The sequence below is a fragment of the Prenolepis imparis genome, unplaced genomic scaffold, assembly GCF_030444845.1.
Source record: "Prenolepis imparis isolate NDT839.2.m4 unplaced genomic scaffold, iyPreImpa1.0 SCAF_15, whole genome shotgun sequence".
In the NCBI taxonomy this organism is placed as follows: Eukaryota; Metazoa; Arthropoda; class Insecta; order Hymenoptera; family Formicidae; genus Prenolepis; species Prenolepis imparis.
In genome coordinates this window covers 374,586-391,841 of record NW_028141173.1, presented here as the reverse complement: position 1 = coordinate 391,841, position 17,256 = coordinate 374,586, and the positions used below count along the sequence as shown (strand labels likewise).

The 17,256-nt window shown below is 36.7% G+C and overlaps 1 protein-coding gene and 2 long non-coding RNA genes across 26 annotated transcripts in view; 1 reads left to right on the top strand and 2 right to left on the bottom strand.

The window, feature by feature from the left end:
• LOC145946103 (uncharacterized) overlaps nt 1-17,256 on the bottom strand; it is a 198,757-nt gene that overhangs the window by 152,916 nt on the left and 28,585 nt on the right. The window lies entirely within an intron of this gene.
• LOC145946110 (uncharacterized) overlaps nt 1-17,256 on the top strand; it is a 112,715-nt gene that overhangs the window by 71,405 nt on the left and 24,054 nt on the right. The window lies entirely within an intron of this gene.
• LOC145946109 (uncharacterized) lies at nt 11,260-13,980 on the bottom strand. Its single transcript, XR_014426982.1, has 2 exons — nt 12,390-13,980; nt 11,260-11,663 (listed from the first exon to the last, which is right to left on the bottom strand). It is a non-coding gene; the product is annotated as an uncharacterized LOC145946109 (long non-coding RNA).

The window sequence follows — 17,256 nt, the reverse complement described above, 5'->3', positions numbered from 1 at the left end:
TAGTAACTCGTAATAGGAGACGTTATACAATCGTTATAATGGCTTTCATATATAATACGAAGATAGATCGATATAATCGTGGGATGAAAAACACGACTATTGCTCTTGCAAAAGTTGGAACGAAAGCACACGTACAATAAGCAGGTTACGATATTCTGTAGTAACATACGAAACAGATCCATACACATTCGTGTGCTCTCATCATTATCGTGAAGTAAGCCATTACTTGCTCGTTAGATTCTTCCGCGATGATTATGGTCCACGGTTCTTTTTTATATTAGCATTATACGTAAAGAGAAATGCGAACACTCTCCAATGCGCCGTGGAAATGACGTGTATCATTTGTAAATCATAACGACGTTTTGAAACGTCAAATAAGAAAAAAAAATTGCACTCTGATGCAGTAATTTGCGCGCCCGCAAAGATCGATACGCAAAATGCAAATTGACAAGTGACGCCGCAGAAACGTTTTGTTGAAAAACTCATTTCCAGCGTGGAAATTAACATTTACGTATCGTATAGTATAGAGTATAGAATGTAAAAACCTAACACTTTGCGCGGAAACGTTTAATAATTGCGAAACAAAATTTAACAAATTCCCTCACACTTTACTTTTTAACGAAATATATTCTAATTAGCTTTGTGGCGCTTGGCGACTAGAACATCATTAATTGCGTTGGCCAAAATAAATGAAGGGGTGTGCTTTGCAATTAGGTCGGCACCCTGGAATGTGACACTGGAATATACCTGTATTTATGTATTCTATATGTGTGTGTGAGATGAGAGAAGATAAAAAGTACAAAATTATCTCCCTCGACGCTTCTGTAAAGCAGCGAAATTCCTTTCGGTCGTATTATCTCATTTTCATGCAAGAACAACTCTTGGAGAGTTGCCGGTCAAATTTTTTAACCCTTTTTAGGGTAAGAGTAAACAGGAGGGTTTTTAAAATGTTACAGAGCTTTATAAAAGCGATGGTCGCGGCTTGTCGCATGTTGTTTAGCATTTTGCCGACATATCCTTACAAAAGAAGAAAGAGAAAAAATAACTCTCTATATAATTAAAACAAAATTCAGTGAAAGTCGAAATCCTTATTCTTTTACAAAGAAAATTAAATCTTCTGTGAGTATTAATAAATATCTCGCAAAAAATTATTTGTATTACCTTATTTTCGTATTTTTCTGTTTTTGACGGATTCATTTTATTAAACAAAAAAAATCGTGAAACTGCATGTTAGAAGTTTTTCCATACTTGCTATTATTCTCGATTATTCAGAGAAAAAGCCGGTTTAAATAAAAACTAACAACAATCTGAATAATAAAATATATAGTCTGAGAAAATATATATTATACATAGAGTCACAGAATATTTGAATATTTTTCCTCTCTTTATCTTCTTTTTCCAAGGATTTCCCTTATACATTCTTCTAGATAAGAATTCGTCAAACGGAAACAAACTATCCGGCGGGATGAAAAAAGATGCGGGAATCTACATACAACGCGTATAATACGAAACTTTCTCGACTTGAAATCTTTCAAAACTTTGCGGCCATCCATTTTAAACGTGCCAGTCAAGTTTTCTTGCAGAGTAAATGCATAGGTCATAATGCACGGATATGCATACGTCAGGGCAAGATTATAGGGAAAAAAAAGTGGAGAGAGAAGTTTCGTGCAATTTAAAAACATACTACTGATTCTCCGACGATACAGTATAGTCGGGCAAGTTCGATCCAATTGCTCAGTGTCAGATAATTTCAAACAATCATAAAATCACCTCCAAAAAAACAAAATTGCAAACAACTCGCAATAATTCTAACTATTGCATTTCAACAAATTTTCGGGCTTAAATTAAAGAAAAAAATAAAAATAAATAAATGAGTTTTGGACAATAATGACGCACACGAGATATTTAGATGCAAGTGCGCGTAATTTGCTACGTCAGTATATAGTTTAAAATAATTGATTGTTATCACGAGGATAATTGTTATGTGATTCTTATAGTGTTATTAATAAATAAGAACCAAATATTTCCGTTCGCGATGTTAAGCCACACCTCTTCGATTGTCGGACGATTAAGAATTGCTATGAAAAGATGCGTGAGATATTAAAGCAGGCAGTTATGTGATTAGCAACCGCCATTATTGAGCCAAAACTTCGTGCTGGATTATATCAATGTGATGCGATTCGCTTTCTTACCGTCCAACGACACGCAATGCCTCCAGACGAAAATGCGCATCTCTGCGAGGTTTCTACCTGGACCAGGCTAACTATATCCCCTGAAATATTCTCTCTTTTTCTCTTGTTTTATTTATTTTACGAAAGACTCGTCACACACGTATTGCCGCGCACAATTATCGCCCCGGAGAGAAACGATTTCTAGCGTTCGATATTAAAGCGGTTATCGCCTCTGGCTGTTGCCAGAGATTCGGTCCATTAATCGTTAGAAACTGTTTCCCGTTCGTTACTGTTTTCTGTGGATTTTGGCACGTTTTTGTGGCACACGGTCGATCCAATTTGGAAGACTCGATGGCGGGTTTTTTTTTTTTTTTTTTTTGAGGGTCGCAGAAGAACCGTGCAATCTAATGGTGCATTCTGATCAATGAGAATCGACAACTGTGTACTGTTGGCGGGCACCCGGTTGACGAATAACGGCAATCATCTTCATCGATCCCGGCCGTTCATTCATATGAATGAGACACTAAATATATCACGGTCCCAATGCTCCATCTCTTTTGCTACTCGAGATCGGCCCTCGGAAGACCTTGTGTAACGAAAGCATTCTCTTCGCTCTCACGATTGCACTGGCTACTTTTTTTTTCTTTCTAGATTCTCCGCGCACCTTCGCTTTCCTTTTAGCGATATTATATAATTCAGTCGTGAATTGTTCTCTTTAAATAATATATTTATCGCATCTTTGAAGCTCTTCAGCTTTTGCAACTGAAAATATTTCTTGGTCTTGAAAAGGAAATGATAAAAAAAAAGAAGCAGGATTTATTGCCTGATAATAAAATTAATCTTCGGCGTAGAATAGAATATCACGTGTGAGCGAAAGTTCAGTGTCCGGAAGTCACAGTACGATGATGTGATTTTCGTTTTGTATTAATGTACCGATTAATATTTCAATGGAATCAAACATTTACTTTAACCCCCCCCTTGGTTAATGGAATTTCATATTACGATCTTTTTCACGCGAATGTTATTTGCCATTTGTTACGATTCATTATTATTAATTAGTTTTTACCAAACTTATATAATTTCGAACAATTAATCCTATCACTTTGAACTCGTGAATTTTCTAAAATTTCTTTCTGTCGATTTCTCGAGCGTTTTCAGATGATGATTTTATCTTTCTTCAGTAGTTTGACGAATTTTATTTCTCCTCGTTGCTCTTCTATCGCTTCTTTTTTTTTTTACTACGTTTGCTTTCGAGTTTTAAATCGAATCACTCGTTCTCTCGTTCACATTGTTTACTCTCCGCGCGTCTTTAAATTAATTTATCGATTCAATCAATAACTTCTCCCTATCTCTCCCTATCTCTCTTTCTCAGATGTACTTTTTTAGTCCCTTCAAGTCTCTTCATTTACGTCACATTCGCTCGGAGACGCATTAGCTTGCCGTTTTTTTTTCTTTTGCATTTTCCGTCGCGTGCCGACAACCGTGTCACCGCCGGAGAATAATGTCGAGTATGGTGGAGAGTTCGCGGAGATCCTCCACCGTGGCGGTGCTACGCGGCAGGACGATACGACGTAACTGCTCTCACGAGGACGGCCGCGAACGAGGCAGGGTGGGACAGGGTGGGCGCACCGAGTGGAGGTCGCTGTGCGGAGTGTGTGCACACACCCCGGGACTGAGGAAAATGGTAGTTGATGAAAAAGAGAGAGAGAGAGAGAGAGAGAAGAAGGGGCGAAGGGGTGAGAGAAAATAGCGAAGTGGAGAACGGGGTACGCGCGACCTGCGCGCAAGCGCGCTGCAGCCTCCATGGGGTGTAGCCTCCATCGCTGCATTGCCTGACCGTCCGCCGAGATGCATATCCTAAGTCGCGGACAGGTAAGGACATTCCGCTCGTATTCTTATTTTCCGTACCCTTTCGTTGCATCGCTTTTTGCGAGCCTTTTTTCCACTGTCGCTCGTTTTGGTGAACGATCTGGGCCATTTTTTATACCGAACTCCAGGTCATTGGTGATCTACATCTTAAGAATGTTTTATAAAACGTGAGATAATCGAAATCAATATTTTATGCGTTTATTGTTTACAAAAATATCTCAACAATGTTTATTTTAAAAACATTTTCCCTTTTTTTTAATTGTCACACATTAGTAATATTTTAAGAAAAAAATATCTTTAAGAATACTACGAACAGAGTGTCCTAAAAATTACCGGATGGGTTTTAAGAACAGATTTTCTAGCTAAAATCAAATATGTGTGTATGTGTAAATTTTCATTGTACAACTATAAAATAAAAGAGGAACGTAATGCGTCTTGCGAAATCTGATTACTTGACAAATTGTACTTGAGAAATTGCTCGAATCCATTTCTTTTGCACTATTTTTTTCTTCCCTAATTGTTTCATTTTTTCGTCGGTTTATGGTGTAGGATGATAATAACTGTCGCGGGACGTATATGAAATGCCATTTGTTTCTTAGTTTTCTATTGTTAACCCTGGCTATACCGTGGGTTTTTTTTTTATAACCGTACGATTCGGACAAGAACACACTGTCGTAATGTAAGTTATGTTTACGGATATACGGTAACGTACTTTCGTCGTTACTCTTTTTGATGTTACCGAGATTACTCTTTCCCCTCGTTTCCGGAGAAACCTATTCGCAGGCGAAAGTATAGTCTTTAAAGTTAACTATTGTATTATCTCCGTTTTAGAGAGATATCCAAAAAAGGAAAATAAATTCACCCAGAATCTTTACAACACGATACGTAAAAATCGAGATATCAAATGTGTTTAAGTTTATGCGAAAAACTCGATTCGATTCACGAGGATACGAGAAGCTCCTCACTAGATACTTTCCATATTTCGACGCTTCAAAGATATTTTTCTCTCCTTTTTTTACGAATTCAAAGTACCCTGATATTTTCCTCGCAAATTTATAAGTTTATCTACCGCTTTTTCCGGGATCAAATTTGAAAGGGAAACAAACACACTCTCCATTCAACTTTACCCTTTCGATCCGATCCTTTCATAATACTTCTCTCTATATAATTCTCGCCTACGTTATATTCCATTATATAAAATTTGAATTTGAATTTAACGAGATCGATTACGCTAAAGAAGCTTTTTATAAGCACAAATTAATCAGGAAAATAAACGCATTAAAAAATATTAAATATTCAAAAGTTGATAAATATTTTGATATTATCGATTGAATTACTTTGCAGCTGCTATTTGATAGCATGGCAATTAATTTTCATGGTCGTCTGTTTTAGTAATCATGCTAATGCGATCGCTTCCACTTGCTAATCGCGTGAATGTGACCGACATTTGAAATCTGTCGCGTTTGACATGGGATAAAAAATGTATGTGCAATGCCAAAACGAGAAAAGTCTCTAATATTAGTAATCCTCGGTCTTAATGATTAATGAGCTTCCTACATTTTATGGAGGAATTATCTATCCTAGTCTTGTTGCTTGAGTTTATCGGCTCAAGCGGGATTAACCTGGAAGATTTTACAACTGGAAGAAACCGCGCTCGAGTTTCTACGAGATCTAACAGGCACTCATATCAATGCTCATTCAAGATTGTAAGATAAATTACGAGGAGATCGAGAAGGGGTTTGTGGGAAAGTAAAACGTTACAACCGTGTCAAAATTACTGCAAATTTGAAATCAGTCTAACCAAACGTCTTGCTTTTCAATTTGTATTCTTGAAACTCAGCAAACGATAAAAAATAATTTAATATTTCGATATACATCGATATACATTTTTTATAAAAGCTTTTTAAAATAGCTAAACATTTAAAAAAATAATATAATAATTTTTATTATTAAAAATGCTCGCTTATATATTAGATCGAATTATTACATGAAACAATTTATTGTCCATCGGATATTTTTTATTTATATTTGTTTCTATAAATACTTTTTGAATACGATACTGTTATTACCTCTAATTTAAACGCAATTTTCAAAGCGTTAATTCGAAGGCTATTTTGCATTAATTTTGTTCGCGATAGGACGAGCTGTATTTTAATTGCTGTAGCTTATTGATAATGCTATTAAATGGCAACGCTATTTCTCACAGAGAGTAGCGAAATTGGAGTAATTTTGCGTTCGTGTTAACGTTGTCATAAACACCGCGTTAATAGCACGCGCGAATGCCCACTTAGAGCGTTAGCAAGATGTAAAACGGACTTGGCGTAACAGCGCTATGTTACAAGACCGGTCATTATTCACGCGGCCGGATGACATTTTGATACGCTACATTTATTGTGCCATCCCCCTCGCGGTCTCTAATTCAGGATCATTATACAGTCTTATAGTAAAGCAGGAAATTGATGGCGAGCCCCGCCCGATGAAATAATCGCAAACTAGAGTAAAATAAACGAGAAAAAATATGGGGTAAAAATTGTGGGCGGATTCTGTGAAGAGGGATTTCTTCCCCTGTGATTTTTTTTCTCCTCGAGATTGAAATAATTAATTTGAGATGAACGGAAGACGCGCCTCTCTCTTCGCGCACCTTTAGTTTTTGCATTTTTCTTCCGATCGACTACCATTATTAAATCGAATATTGTACCACGACACGCTAATCGAAAAATGAGTTTGATTGTAAATATTATTTATGAAAATTATCTACATGTTAATATTAAACTTTTTACATTACTCTAGATATTTCTTTAGAAAATAAACGTATATTGAATATACACGTACATATTAAAATACATTAAAATATCATCATCATGTAACGCTAATCGTTTGATCACGCATCTCAGTTTCCTTTGTTCCGGGAAAATTAAGTGCAGCATTAGCATTATGACGATATTCATTATACGATCATTATTTGTGCTAACGACGCGCCTAAGTTTTTGTTTCCTTTATCTTTAACTATTAAAGCGTTTCAACAATTCCCGCGACACTGACAATGCTATACATCCAGCTAGGTCTTTCAAACTTTTCCCAAACTTTCTCTTGGAACTTTCGAACTCGTAACTTCAAGTATTGGCTCAAACCATAATGACCTACAGGACAAACAAGTTGGAAACTTTTTGTCCGTCTGACGTTGATCCCCCTTAGCGATGGTTATAATAGGATACAACGCTTATAGTGATTTTATGTAACGCGCGAATGTAACGTGGATAAGAGATACAAAAATACGTTGATATCAATGTGATCACAGACGATTGTTTTCCAATCGAATAAGAATGCATTATAGGATAGGAAACCGAAAGCCGATTGTGATATGAGAGATAGATAAAAATAAAAGCAATATCTTTTTTCTAAAAAGATATTTTCATCTAAACTATAAAATTATTTTAAAATCTCATCTCCAAAATATTATTCAAGCGACAATTGTATGGTGATAAATTTAACGAGATAAATTATTAATAGATAACGTCGTTTTTTATTTTGAACATATATTTGTCGTGTACTTTTTAATGAATATCGCTTTTTTTTAAACATCTTTAATTGAAACATATATTTCGTATAAAAATGGAATTACGATGTTGCAAAACAGCCTTTCCGAACTCTCAACTCCCAAAAAATTGGAATATCTTGGTCTGTCTTCGACATTCTTGAAGAAACTAAAGCCGGATCGAAAGACAGGACTTTCAGTTGCCGTCAAAGACGCGCGGTTGCCGATTTTTAATTAATGTCAGGTCACGAAGAGAAATGGCACCCCCATTACCGCCGTGTTTTTTCAGATTCTGAACGATCTCGACCCTGTCGTTCCGCGAAAAGAATCGTCTATCGAAAATCGATAAAGTCGTCAGCACACGATGGCCGCCTCTATTACCAGCGCTTTCTAACGTTCGCCGCGCATAATCGTTGATATATCGGCAAAGTCATATAGACAGCTGATAGGCAAAGTTACTTCGCGAATCTCGCATGCAGCGTCTGCAGATCTTTTCGTGTTAAGTCAAATGAGAAGAAGAAAGTGAGAAAGAGCGAGTAATTTCAATGTTGATAATAGAGAAAATACATGATGTTCTTTGATAAATTTAAATATAATAATCTCCATAGTTAATTTAATCAATTTTTCTTTCAATTTATTACAATCTTACATTAAACTATACATGATTTCAAATTTATATTAAAGAGTTAAAAATTATTAATCGCATGATTCTCCCACGAATTATACAGATAACTAATAGATACATTTTCTATTTTAATTTAAAATTACGCAAGGAAACCAATTAATTAAACTCCGTTATTTTAGCAAAAAAATCACCCACTTTATCCTTCTTGAACATCTTTCTGCGGAAAAGACAAGTAGCACTCGTTTTAACTAAGCTTTCGTATTACATCCGTTTACGTTTTCCACGAAAAAAAAAAAAAAAAAGATTATAGGCATTTTTATATGGATCAAGTATGAGTTTAAAAAAATGAACAGAGCCATCAACGTAACCATAAATACTGAAAAGTTTTGGATATCGATTTCTTCGTTCATTTAATTATTTAATATATCAGAAATATCTTGACACCATTTTACACTTTCTTAAAATATACTGTGTATGTGTGTGTTCTACACTCATTATATAAAAGTATATTACTTATATATAGGTACAACCTATATACATATATATTCTACAAACTTAATTAAACTTCTCTGACGAACAGTCAATTTTTTTTAGCAAAAAAGACCATCATTTATCATCATCTTTTGCTCTTTATCATTACATATAGATTCTTATAATGAAACTTGATGACATTTTTTCGGCTAAGAAACAAAATCAACTCTCTAAATTGGCGAAAGAATTGATGATTGAAATTAAGGCCGTCTGATAAAATATCGTCGAATATGATATCCCAGGCGAGCGTCGACGTTTCTTACCTTCTCTGCCGAACTTGCGTTTCTTCTTGCCGCCGCCGCCGCTGGAGCCGGACGAGCTTTTGCCCGAGCTCTTGTCCTTGCTCTTCCAGCGTCCGATCAACATTTTCCGCAGCCTCCTTCTCAGGGTTTCGAGGGCGGCGTCATCGAAAGTAACGCGAGTGCGGGGGCTGGTCGCACGGCCGGCGTTCACAAAGCGCAGATGGCACGTGGCCGCGCGGTACGCACCGGATGCGGATGCACGCGATCGACGGATCTCATACGTCGCGTTTCCGCCGCGCGACACCGCCGTCTCGTCGCCGCGTCGTCCATCGTCGACGAACGGGAAACGTGCCGCCTCTATCGTATCCGCGCGAGTAAAACCGCGAAATTGACTCGCGAACGCGAGTCCTTACTTTACTCTTCGCGTTCGTATCTCAGATCGTTGATCTTATCTGCAATTACTCGCGTTCCTAAGTTTGCGCGAGAGCGCAGAGGGTCCTTTCGATAATTACGAAGAGGATATGCTAGCGATCTGGTGGATCCATATATGTATAATCGAATGAAATATAGAGAGAATATCCTTGCTAATATCTGTAATAATTATAATGGATTATTGCTGTGTTAATTTCTTACAATTAGTCACCTAATAAGAACGTATAATCCTGATCATATATGCTTTATGAATATCCTCTTTGTAACCATCATTATAATATCTAAAGCACTTTGTGAAGCACTTTCTCAATATGGAATGCAATCACGAGTACGTGACTCCCGCTGAAGCAATCTCTAACCGAATGATGCAACTAAATCGTCTTCGAAGCCATAAATTTGCAACGAGAACGATACTATCGATTTTTAAATTGATTCATTAGACATTGCGAAAATTGCGAGAAGCTGAAGGAAATTCACGGCTTTCTATAACAAAGTTTACACAACTTGAAATACATTCACCTACCTATTCTATAAATAAAAAATAAAATGTTATCAACGAATAACCATTGTTGAGAACAAAATTCTCGAGACAGTATAAGTTATTCAAAATTAAATTCGATCGATCGGAAGGACGGGACCGATTTTGGGATAAGATCGACGAGAATCGTCGCCGCGGCGTCCCGGCGCCGTTGACGTCGCCGCCAGCTTCCGGTCGCAAAGAGTTTTATGGGACGGTGGATCCGGGCGTATTCGGGCGAATCGGATCAGTGGGTCAAAGAAATGACACGGCCCTCTTCGCAGTTAAGGGCAACCCGTCGTAACAGTTTCGGACAACTTCATTTATCCCATCGCTATCCCGGACGTCTGAAAGCGGAATTGTAGACGCTTGTGAGAGACAGACTATGATGGATAGTTCGCCAAAAACGATGGAGATAGCACGCTCTACTTCTCCGACTACTACGAGTCGTCTCTAGGATTTATGATTTTTCTTATTTTCCGTGAAAAACTCTCCTACATCATTCTATCACAATTTGCCAAAGGCATCGACTCTGTTAATTAGGCGTCATTTATCATCGTTCAATATCAAACAAGCGCTAGCTTCATCATAGTACAACAATCTCAATCTGTAGAACCTTAAGATTTATAACTCTCAGCTACATCATTATTCTATTATTATTTACGAAACGCGCATCGAAATACCATATTGATTAAATAAATAAAAAAATAAATAAAAATAATTAAATAAAAATAAAATAATATATCGGTAAATGACAAGTAGCATTATATTAAAAATTTTTAAAAATTGTTATAAATTATCATTATTGATCTCATCATTAGAACGTAAATTCATAATATAATAATCAAATTCATTTGGCATAATTGAAATCGTGATAAGATCATTAAACAGATTATAATTAACACGCCACATTTTCATTGATTAGTTAATGCTGAATATTATATATGTGAAGCATATCATTTCAAATTAATAATCCATGTAACGTCACTTACTACAAAACTCACTTGAATGAAAATTTCACTCGCGGCCTTTTGTCAAAGCGGATGAAAAGCAGCGAATCGACAAAGTCCACAAAATGCCTTTCTCAATGAGAAAGTAGCGGTTTTAACTGAATAGAGATTTACACATTATCCTATAACGAAAACTATAATTGCGATAATTGCGTTCGTTATATTCAATGTAATCGAAGTATAGGATATCGATGAGTCATGTTTCGCGAAGAGAAGCGACCATTATCGATATACTGCCTACCTACCTATAAGAAGAATACGATACAAAAGCAAATGAAAAACTCGACGCTATACGTACAAGTTAATTAATCAGGCTAATTGGATCTTTTGTGTTTTTTTTTTTTTTTTTTTTTTTTTTTTTTGCAAAACGGCAATTGGACTTTGCGGGCCAATGAATCGTTATCTCGGTTAACATATTATTTCAGCATTTTTCGGTCACCTTCGACCGAATGCCACGGAGAAGAGATTCGAGTCGCGAATTATTTGATCGACAATGCCCTCTTTCGGCCGTTCATCCCTCACCGCTTCACCGAATTCGTTGATCCTGATTTATGGATTGCCTGCCAAATTCCGCCATAATTGGACCTTGTATTCAGTTACACGCTTTTCAAGCGTGCTGATATCCGGCTTTTTGGAAAAATTCCAGCTAACGAAATAATCGTGTCTGCGACCTCAACTTGCGCTCCATAAACATTGAAAGCGATCAGATCATTGAACTTTAAAGATGTTCTCTAAAAGAAAATAGAGACAATATCAGTATGATTAAAACCGAATAAAATTACAAAAATCACTGATTAGCGCTTTTAACATTCAACGACTAGAAAAAGCTCCTAAACTTACTTATTTTTCACAATAAAACAATAATTATATTCAATTATATTTATTTCGATCTACATTAAATTTTTGCGTAATTAAAATTAGGAAATCAAATAGGAAATCCAGAAGCAGATATTAAATATGATATACGTGATGAAAATAAGGAACAAATTTTTTTTTCATTTTTTGCATTAATAAATCAATGTTATATATTCTTCCTGTTTCTTTCCTTTTCGTATTTTCGTATTACGATTCTTAAATAATTTATTAGATAGATAATAAATGAATATACACTTGAATTCTACACTTGAATACTGCACAGCAATATAATTTATATACAGAAACAATCTTAATATATAAACGATTGCATTGTGTCAAAAGTGTCATTTTCTCACTTTTCATTGATCAAGAGAGAAAATGCAATGTTTGAGATGAGATTACAATATTGTAAATTAATGACAAGGCATATAAAAGTACAAAAGAGAGCGTCATTCATATTTATATCCACACACGTAATCGTAAAAAAATATTATTTATATAAAAACTTTTCTTCGAGATTATGTCAAACAAGAAGAATATATAAAAATAGCTTTGGAAAATAGCCACTACACGCTACTCTACATGCGGCAACAATCTCCTACCGAGGTCAAGGCACTCGATAGTTCACCATATCGACGCTGGACTACCGGCGACATATTCCGTTCTCCATTTTCTCCCGGAGCAGATATTCGAAACTCTTAATCAATGCGACGCGCAATTACGATTGTCGTAAAGAAATAAAGGACATCGCGTTTTCTTAACGATCCTCGATGCGATGACTTTAATAACGTTTAAATAACGTTTCTCGCTTATCGAAGGAAATTGATAACAATGCGAGAAGCGAGAGAAAGAGTATAGGAGAGAACTGAGCTGCACACGTTGTTTCGCACTGTGTCGCAACGGAAAATCTCGGCGCAATCAAGATGGTCGGCGATTTTTACCGGTTACGATCAGGCCGCATCGACGAAAAGGAACGGGACGGGTTCCTCGCGTTCTTCGCGAGGATCGCGGTCGATGGTCCGCGACGGGGGACGAACTTGAAAGACGAAACGCACCACCACGACGACTGCGAACCACCACTACCTACACGTCGTTTCACGACGGGTCGGGTATAGACGAAGCGGCAGCAGCACACCAGCACCACCACTAACTACCCCACCGGCGATGTTGTATTCGGCGACCCGGCGAATTTTCTCCCTTTAGCTATATGTATATAACAGTCGAGATGCCTTACGCCGACTTGTTTTACGGGACGATCGTACGCGTACTTCTTGCCCGCGACGACTCACGGCGACGAAGGTCGCGATCGATCAGTACTTTTCGAAAAAGACGCCCCCGCATACGACGAGAGGGCGAGAGAGAGTGTGGGGAGACGGTGGGAATAGGAACCACCACCACGACTCACGACTACCACACACACCGGCTACACGGCGTTTCACACGGTGCACCAGCAGCAGCAGCACCAGCACCAGCGGCAGCAACAGCAGCCACCAGTGGCGGCACCATCAGAGGGAGAGAGGAGTAGATCGCCGGGACGCCCGGAGAGTCCCGGCTACATCATCTCCCTCGCCACCCGTCTTCCTCTCTCCTTCTATCCTCTCGTCGAGTGACGTCACGGGAATGGAGTCGGGGATCGATCCCGAACACCCACTCCTGGGCCGGTATCATCTCTTCATCTCTCTCCCGAACGGTACTGACCGGATAGAAAACATTCGACCGTTCTCCCATCGACGACCTCCAGCGACCCCCGGATGTACGTATGTACGTACCCAGCCGGCGCGGCACCACGCAACGCGCGCGGAAGGGCGTAATTCCTCGCCGGATGGAGCACACCGTGCTGCTGCAGCCGGTGCAGCGCGATCTCGCGAAGGGATGAAGCGGTGCGCGGGAAAATAGAATGAGGGTAACAATGCGCCTTGTCAAGGGACCACTTTTACAAAGGACGTATTTTCGCGTAGCCTTTTCTTTTAGGCGAGTGGGGGGGAGTTTAATACGCACAATTATTATTTCCGAATGAAGAAAAATTAATAATTTACAGAAATTGATACAATTTTTCACATGTCTCAGGAGAAAAGTGTTTATTATTCTCCTTATTATACTCTTGAACATAGATTTTCTTACCCGAAAACTTGTGTCAAACTAGTTTATTCTTGTAATATTAGTATGAAATTTTTTTTGATGGAACAGATTTTTTTTCTTACAATATTTCTCATCAAACAAATAGTGTAGAGATTATAGCTAATAAATGGCTGTATTATATGATAATATCAGATACAAAACGTGTTTTCTTTAATCTTCAAATAGAATTATTAATTTCCATATTAATCAAATAAGAAAAAAAATATGATTTACACCTTAGAGTAAAAATATTCGAATTAAAAGCTGTATCATTTTCACATAACTCCGAAAAATAATTCAATAATTTAAGAAAAAATTAAATCGTCAATAACTTTTTTTTTAGATATACACCAATATATACATCAGTGCCAATATCATTAATTTAAAAATTAGAAATATTGCGTAAAGATCGATATTCGCAAAATAAATTATTTATCATAAAATTATTGGTATATATGCACAAAAAAGTACATCGATATAATTAATTAGGAATAAAATTGATGTACCGGATAATGCCATTGTTTCCTCCTTTACGAGACCGGAATGCGTTTTGGCACGACTCTCAGTTCCGAACATGGAACATTCAAATCTGCATCTGCGGGTCGGTTAATCTGCATAGATATTGCACCATGCATCGCGCGTGTGGAAATTCGGCAAACTATTCTACTTCCCCATCAGGAATTCTTTTGTCCCCGGAAATCGCTTGTGCGCCAATTCAGTGTTCAAGTGGCATTAAAGGAAGGGTAACGTCCTCGTTCATCGTCTTTGATCTCTGATTTTTCGTAGTTGGGTTCGGAAGGAAACCCAGCAAAACCGACGTCTGAGAGTGAAGAAAGATGAAAAATCTTTGCATCTTTTCGATTAAGAAGAAACGCTGAAAGAATTGGATCATTGACCCCATTTCTTTGCTCATTCGTGAACAAAAAACAATCCGTCCCGCATATATAATTGAGGATTTAGCAACTTTATAAGTATGAAAATCTTGCTTCACCGCCGTTTATGCAAATAACGCGTACGAAAATAAATATGCGCGATACGATACGATTATCCTGTCGTACCGTATATAATATAAAAAACACTAAACCACGATAAAAATATCAGGCAACTCTCTATAGTAATATGTCTGACAGCAATAATATAAAAATAACTCTCATCTCTCTTTTCACGCATCTTTTTTTTAACAAAAATCAATTCTTGAGATATAATTAAGCGATATTATTTATGTTATCTTTAAAAAATATAAATGCACGAACGCAAAAGAAATTTTTAAGCATTATTAGATCATTATGATACTATATATTTTCGACGGTAGAGCTAGCTTAGGTAGCGCGAGTCGTGAAAGCAGTCGTTCTCTGCAAAAGTCTCTCGGGAATCAAAGGAAATATCTTTGTCAGGCAGCAAGATTTTCCACGATGTATATTTTGAGTTGCGCATTTTCTGCAGATGTATTCTCGAAGCTATACAATTTTAATATAGCGCAGTACGACTCACGGATTTTACATAAACAATACATAAAAATACTTGCAATATTTGCACGAATGGATGGCCACATATCTCGTACATTGCAACGTTTTGCTTTTTTTATATGCAACTACTCTTCCTTCGTAATCATTTACAAAATAAAATTTATCCACGAAATAGAAGCCAATTTATAAAATTTATCCGCCGATTTATCACAAATAAATTATCCAATTATTTAAATAATTATTTGATCATTGTTACAAATTTGTATACAATATATATATAATATATAATGCAGAATATTATTATATCGACAACACGTTTGCGCGAAACTTTCTTCCGTGTAGGGTGTAGGCGATCCGATGCGTTTTACGACCGGAAGAGCGTAGGTGTAAGAGTACATTAAAGTCAATGAAGCGACATTTTACGCATCGGTCGAACATTTTACAGAAATGCAATGTCAGTGACCCTATTTATCCCCAGTCTAGAAGAGAACTGTTAATTATGACTGCGCTCTGTTCGCCTTGTGAAACTATGCAGAGTCTATAGAGACATTCTCTAATAGTCTCTGCCTAATCTAAATAATAATGCTCTCTCGCTTTTATATTTTGTTAGACGCGTCTGTAGAGACACGTCGGACATTGCGCTTTTCTACCAAGCAAGAATTAAAGATGGGAAATTGTAGATTTTATTTTAAAAATTCAATCTTCTAGTATTAGAGAAATGTCTTTTACTTTTTTGTTATATACAAATCGACTTGCATTTTATTGTTACTTTTATACTTAAAATCTATCTTTATAATTATTTTTTTTGTATTTATTTGGTATTTATTGGTTTATTTTTATACCTGCAATTTTATAAACCACATGAAATTATTTACTAATAACGTATATCCAATATATGAATATTTTCTTCAATGCGCTTTTAGAGAAATAAATACAAATACGCGCAGTGAATTTATAAAATATTAGTTAAAAATATTAATTACATTATTGAATATATTTAATTATGTTCTTTAAAACTGGGAATTTTTTATAAAAAATTTAAAAATAAACATTAAATAGAGTATAAATTATATTTTCTCAATAGCATTAATTCAATGTATCTCTATACATTATATATTTTCAAAAGTTTTATTACAAATAAATAATTAATTATACGATTAATATAAATGAATAAAAAAAAGTTTTTTAGAAAAAGAAAGAAAAGAAAATATGATATCACAGAATATGTTAAATTTCAAATTTTTGAAGAGCAATGCAATTTAATCGAATAATTTAAACAAATATTAAAGCTCAAATGCGCTTTATATAATCGTGAAGACTGTAAGGAAGATGATTAATCTTAAAATTCAGTCAGTTAATGATGTTATCTTCGGTTTATCGCGAAAAACGACAGTTTAAACGACTTAACGAGAAGTCGACTAAATAAGCGAATAAATAAACGGAAGGAGGAAAAGGATAAGGCAGCGGAGCGTAAACACGTTAATCGCAGGAGTAAAATTCACGCGGTATGTTTATGCGCTTATATCGCGAAAGAGATCCCGCAGCGGTCTCTTTGCGGAAACCGGAAATCCAGGTAAGATCTTTCCGCGCCATCTTAGTGTGTTTCCATTCTCTCTCTGAGCATTCGGAGAGATTCAAGCTATATGAGAACTATGCGATGACGCTCGTACGTTCGCTTTACTCTTACTACTTTTCGGTGAACGAACGTGCTCCAACGCGATACCGCGATCCGTCTCTACCACCTTAAGAGGCTCATTCGAATGCACGGTCATACGCCGTCATGGTTTGCATCTTGTCTAGGCCGAATTACGACCTGCAAAGCGCACCCCCATTCCGTATTATTCGCCGAAAAAGCGTCCGGTCTATTCTCGCGACTTCCCGCCGA